The following is a 6892-nucleotide window of genomic DNA, read 5'->3' on the forward strand; positions in this document are numbered from 1 at the left end:
GCAAGCTAGTGAAACGTTGCACGTGCAAAAGAGAAGGTCTGCACACATCCAAAAACTTATTTTAAATGCAAAATTGATTGTCGTGCGCTCGAAATACTTTCTTCTTTGCGAGACAAACTTTTTCTCCACAAAACTCAGTTCGCGCGCGTGCAAAACGCACTTTTGTGCGCTCAAAATATGATCTTTCGCGCGCAGAATTGTGGCAGAAATGTAAGCCCATAAAAAGAGAGCCACATTTGTGGTTTCACGATGAAAAGTGTTTCAAGTGCACAAAGAAAAATAAAGATTTTCAACGATTTATACGCACTGCAAATAATTTGGTTTTCAATTTCTTTATTTTTTGAGCCTTAAGACTTTTTTTTTTGCAATCTTTTATTTTTTTTATTACAAAATAATTAGTTTTACTCTCAAACACAGAATGTTTGATTGAATAATAAAGACACAAACATAATTCCATATCTATCAAGCTTTCATGGGAGTCAAGCCTGAGAATAGTTTTATCTATTGCTGTTCCAATATTTATGATTTCTGTTAAAACCTAACTACTCATTCTATCACTTTACTAACCTTGGTTACTCCAACACAATGCAGTCGTTTAGAATCCATGACTGCAGATGCAGAGAACTGTGGCTGTCACCTCATCTTTACACAGGTATTTCTTTTGGACTCGTGCTATCACGAATACAGTCTCATCTAGCTGATGCACACATGGTCACTCTCCCATTCGATTCTAAGATATGGCTCAATGCTTAGCAGGCATAATTAAGCTATAATCAAGGCATGTTTAACTTTGCATCTTTCGGTGGTGGTTTCATCTGTTTCCTAATACATATTGGCTTCGGTCTTACTTGGCCTATTGTGGCTTCCATATTACACGGACCATTGTGGCCCTTCACATTACTCTGGCATAACGTGGCCTGTTATAAGATAGCTCTTACAGTCGTGTTTATTAATATTTTATATTTATGCCGCCTTTCATAAAATTTGATGCTGTATGTTTAAGGTAAATTTTAGCAAACACTGGTGGTGGTGTCTCATTATATTTTCTCTCTGTGGCCTATCGAGGCCTCGTCTCTGTGTGGCCTATCGAGGCCTCGTCTCTGTGTGGCCTATCGAGGCTGTTGTGTCTGCGGCCATTGTGGCCTTGTCTCTGTGTGGCCTATCGAGGCCTTGTCTCTGTGTGGCCTATCGAGGCCTTGTCTCTGTGTGACCTATCGAGGCTGTTGTGTCTGCGGCCATTGTGGCCTTGTCTCTGTGTGGCCTATCGAGGCCTTTGTCTCTGTTTGGCCTTTAATGGCTTCTCTCTTCTGTGGCTTATCATGGTCCCTCTCCTCTACTCTATAAAGCACCTATACTTAAGTTATTAATCTGGTACAAATTTACGCTTATTGAACTTGCTTTAACTATGACTAAATTAAATATTCTTTTCTTTTGTTTTTATATTCTAGGATCCTCTAAGAAACACTGAACAGGTGGGTATATAATTTCCTTAATATCTTTTGGGGGTAGGCTCCGCCCCTGCCTTCGTCTCGGCAGTAATAGCTGAATCTTCAACCTACAGATTCAAGCTACGCTGCCGTCCAAAGGCAAAGTGCTGTAACTACACATCTGGTCAAAATTGAGTTAAGTCCTAAAATGGGCTTTGTGACATCTGTTCTGTCTTGACAAAGTCTCCTAGTTAAATTTTGTCCCATTTCAGAGAAACGAGAGCGTCAATTTTAGTAAAGTTACTGCGTTCTGGCTTTGTTTTCCCATTTGACACCGCAGATACTGCACGGTCTGCCTTGGTATTCCACGGCTAAATGATGGTTGAACTCGCGTTAAAACGCAAATATCGAAAGACAGGTAAAAAAGATAGCAAAATATTACCTCCTAGCAAGGCACATGACAGCTTTACGATCAGTTAACGTTAACTAGCCAGCCGCTAGCAAATTAAACAGCCTAACGTTACCTGCATTGCTTCATATTCACTCTGACAACGTAATGATAATCTGATTTATAATCGCGTTGATGTTTGTTGATTCGGACATCTCTCAACGTTTCAGGCAGCTAATCCAATTGTAGTAACAGGGGTTATTCCTTCAAAAGTTAGCTGCTAGCTCCGGTAAAGTTATATAATTCATCAACTGTTCTGTATTAAAGTTATACGGAACGCAGTTTGTCCCCTATTCGCAGGCATACGCCATATAATAATAATAATTAATTACATTTTTATAGCGCTTTTCTGGGCACTCAAAGCGCTTTACATTGTCAGGGGGTATCTCCTCATCCACCACCAGTGTGCAGCATCCACCTGGATGATGCGACGGCAGCCATATTGCGCCAGAACGCCCACCACACACCAGCTCATTGGTGGAGAGGAGACAGAGTGATGAAGCCAATCAGCAGATATGGGCATGTTTAGGAGGCCATGATGGTCAGAGGCCAATGGGCGAGTTTGGCCAGGATGCCGAGGTCACACCTCTACTCTTTTCGAAAGACATCCTGGGATTTTTAATGACCACAGAGAGTCAGGACCTCGGTTTAACGTCTCATCCGAAGGACGGTGCTTTTTGTCAGTATAGTGTCCCCATCACTACACTGGGGCATTAGGACCCACACAGACCACAGGGTGAGCACCCCCTGCTGGCCTCACTAACACCTCTTCCAGCAGCAACCTAGTTTTCCCAGGAGGTCTCCCATCCAGGTACTGACCAGACTCAACCCTGCTTAGCTTCAGTGGGCAACCAGTATTGGGCTGCAGGGTGATATGGCTGCCTGACCATGGTAATAACAAACTATTAATTGATAAGTAATCATTCTTTTTGCACAAATCACCTTTTCATTTGTTAACACATTCGAGGAAGGCTTTATGACCAAGCCGAATCCTCTGTTGCCTGGTCGCTCCCGGTTCGCCGTGAGCGGGACTCGCACTGGCTGCAACTCCCTTCGCCGTCCGCGTTTTGATTCTGGCAAATCAATTTGGATGAATGCAAACAACGTGATTATCAGGAGGACAACATCCAGCTAGGCAAGAAAACATGCAATCTACCTGAGGGATGACTTTTCACTATTTCACAGGCCAGTGGTTTGTGACATTTTTTGTATGACATTAAAATTCCCTTTAGAATAATTGTACATAAATACGGTAAGCAAACAAATTAGATTTTTTTCTGAGAAACTTTTATACACCTTTTATATACTTAACTGCAGACATGGAAATGGTACAGTACAAATATTTTGAGCATTCCTTATTTTCCTATAAAGAATCACAATTATCCCTTATTTTCCTTCATGGCATCCCTAGTTATATTGTTAGGAAAAGTTTAAAATGTGTGAATGTTTAACTACGGTTTTAACTACTTGGTCTGCAATTACTTTTTAAATAAAATGAGCAAAACACTGTGGTGAAAGGAGCATTGCGATAAGATGATCTTGAGGCTTAACTACGGAGTAATTTTAACATTCACAACATGCAAACATCAATAAAACTATTAAAGTAATAAAAACAATCAACATGCAGGCCTAGTGTCACATCCGGGACAAAGAGGCAAACAGACAGGTTAAAGTAAGTCGGGGAGTTTATTAAAAGGAACTGAGGAGCAGCTTCCAACATAAAGTAATCAAACTTAGGAATTAATGGAAGCAGAGAACACAGTCTCATCTGGGGTCAGCACTTTGGCCCTTCGGCCGAGAACTGAGGAATCCGAGGCTTGACAGGCAGATAGGGAGGCAAGGAACCCGTACAGAGATGCTTGTAACCTTGAGACCAGCCGACGAGTGACTGAGGTGAGTGTGTATTTGACTGGTGTGGTAAGTGGGTGCAGGTGTCCGTGATTAGTAATCAGGTGATTGTGAGCGGGTGTAGGAGGCTGATTCGGCTGGTGAGGCAGGTGTTTCCGTGACACCGAGTAAGAAACACAACAAGAAAGCTGGATGAACTAGTTTTATATCTGATTTAGTTTGTAGATACTGCACTTTGCACTTTGCAACGGTTTGAGATAAAAATCTTTGTTTGTGTTCTACGGAAGAAACAAAATCACGTACATCTTGGATGCGTGGGGGTAAGCAGATGAACATCAAATGTTCATTTTTGGGTGAACTATCCCTTTAACAGGTGCAAGCTTATGCAGAGTTTCTATTAGGCTATAACACGTGTTCGCTGCGTTGAGCAATGCAGTGCTGAAATTTGCATGCTCACGAATCCTCTCATTATAACACACGAATTGTAGACATTATGAAAGATTAATTATGCATATATTTATTGTGTTATAACAGAGATTTGTGAGATTGCGATGAACTGAAATGGCTTTTAGAGATTATAAATGCAGCACTCTTTGCTGGCACTCTTAACTTTTATAAAGAATATCTCTTTGGATTTGAGACTTTAGTCTTTGCAACTTTACAGATCTTCTTTATGCACCAAGAGCTTGTAACACTCTAAAGAGAGAGGAAAAAATGAAATCGCATCATATGACCCCTTTAAAGTCGAAAGCTGCGGGAATGAGTAAGGCAATGTATGCGCAATCCCGCAACGAAATTCAGGATCTGATTAAACATAATTCTATTATACAGAGACTTGTGAAATAGATTTTCATGACTTTTCAAAAAAAAAATTTGTTTATTTATTTTTACAAAACTTTCTAGGCCTGGAAATTGCTGTTCAATGACTTTTCCAGGTTTTTCATGACCGTACGAACCCTAATGTGAAGATCGGGTGCGGGTCGGGTGCGGTTATCTAAATCAGACAAAAATACAGGTGCGGGCGGTTGGCGAGTGGATAATTTATTTGAATCTGCGGATTCGGGTGACGTTTTAGCTCATCCGCGCATCACTACTACACACCATGGACTGTATAAAAACATGGACGTAGTGTCAGTGACGTCACGCGTAGAGTTCCGAAGAGCGTTTTTGAAGCCCAAAGTGGGCGGAGCGGGCCATCGCCATCTTGGCAGCGCGTCACCGCGCGTCACTCCCGGATAATCGAAAATGGGCAACGAGGCGGGAGCAGGTTGCTGAAACCACGCCCACCTAGCTCAACAGTGGTGACAGCAGCGGCAATCCACCAGTCACTCAAGTGGCCACGCCCTTAATTATGCAGAACTTTAAGGCTTAATATAATTTAAACGGATGAGTTATAAAAAAATTCACCCCCCTCACAGTTGTCATGAAGGGCAAAATTAGCTATGTAGACCAAAATAATTTTTTGAACCAGGCTGTAAACATGTTTTTTTTCTGCTGTAAAGTTCAAGAGTGTCTGTCTGCGGTCTGCAAGAGAGGGGCGTGGAAGTAACTTGAAGGGGGCGTAACTTGAAGTTGTCCAAATCACACAGAACCACGCGAGATGTCAAAACGGTGCAAACACGGGGACGAGCGGAAGATGGCGGAAACCTCAGCGGGTGGACGGAAAGGATCGGCGGCAAGGCACAACTGCTCCGCGAATGGATCAGAGAGGTTTGAGTGGGGGGATAGTGAAGGAAGTATGGATGTAGGAAGTGAAGAGGAGAATGGTGGAAATTTAGGGAACCGGTGGAGTGAAGTTAGAAATAGTCGAGGAGAAAAACGGAAGAAAAGGAGTGATGTTGATGAATCTGACGAAAAGAGTGGGGATAGCATTAAGTGCATTGTGAGATTTGGGGAGCAGTTAGGGGTAAGCAAAATTAATCCGTTAAACTGACAAAGATCATAAATGGGGAAATAGGAAATGTTGGGTTTGCTAAAGTACTCTCTGATGAAAATTTGCTAGTTGGATGTAATAATGAAGAACAGGCAAATAAAGCTCTCAAAGTAAAGGAAATAGGAGGGATTAAAGTTGTCAGCACAAACAGAGTTGGAACTAGAAGTAAAGCTAGGGGTCAAAAAGGGATTGTTTTCGGTGTTCCTCTTAACATAGGCATGGAAGAATTTAAAGGTAATCTAAAGGGAGGAAAAGTAGTGAATGCTTATAGTTGTTGAAGGGATTAGGAAAGACACTGAAACAGTAGTGATAGAATTCATAGGGGAGGAAATTCCAAAAAGAGTGATGTTGGGGGTAATGAGTTATATCGTAAGAGAGTTTATACCGGGACCAATGAGATGTTTTAATTGCCAAAGATTTGGGCATGTTGCTACAAGATGTAGAGAACAATGTAGATGTGCGCGATGTGGGGGAAAGCATGAATATGGCAAGTGTGAGGAGGGAGTAAAACCAAAGTGTTGCAATTGTGGTGAGGGTCACAGTGCAGCCTTTAGAGGATGTGAAGTGTTAAAGATGGAGATGGTGATTCAGAAAAGGAGAGTGGAGGAGAAGTTAACTTATGCTGAGGCAGCAAAACTGGTTAGAGACCAAAATACAAAGCAAAGTGTTCAGCCAGGGGATACAGTGGATACAGTTAAAAATGTTTCAGAAGATTATATGATAGTTGAAAAGAAAAAATTGGTGACATTTATTGCTGTTATTGCTGATAGTACAGCAGGGATTGAATCAAAAACTCAAAAAATACAGGTAGTTGTAATAGCAGCAATACGTCATCTTGGATTGGTGGACTTGACCTGGGAAGAAGTTAGGGATGAACTTCAGATAAGGTCAAGTCAGGATACAAATGGGTAATACATATCTATGAAGGTTTTTCAGTGGAATGCTAGATCCCTGATAGCAAATGGTCAGGAGTTCAAGCATTTTATTGAGGAATGTTATCCCTGATACAGGAGTTCAAGCATTTTATTGAGGAATGTTATATAAAACCGGATGTAATTTGTGTTCAGTGTGTTCAGGTGAAATGTCGTTTGGATTATGTTTTACAGGGATATAATGTAGTACGTCATGATAGGGAAGAAGGGAATGGTGGAGGGTGTGCAACATTTATTAAACAAGGAATACAACATAGGGTGCTGGGAAAAGGGAAAGACCAAGAATATATTTCTGTGGGGTTAT

Source organism: Sinocyclocheilus rhinocerous, unplaced genomic scaffold (assembly GCF_001515625.1).
Source record: "Sinocyclocheilus rhinocerous isolate Xijiao unplaced genomic scaffold, SAMN03320098_v1.1 scaffold6909, whole genome shotgun sequence".
NCBI classification, from domain to species: Eukaryota; Metazoa; Chordata; class Actinopteri; order Cypriniformes; family Cyprinidae; genus Sinocyclocheilus; species Sinocyclocheilus rhinocerous.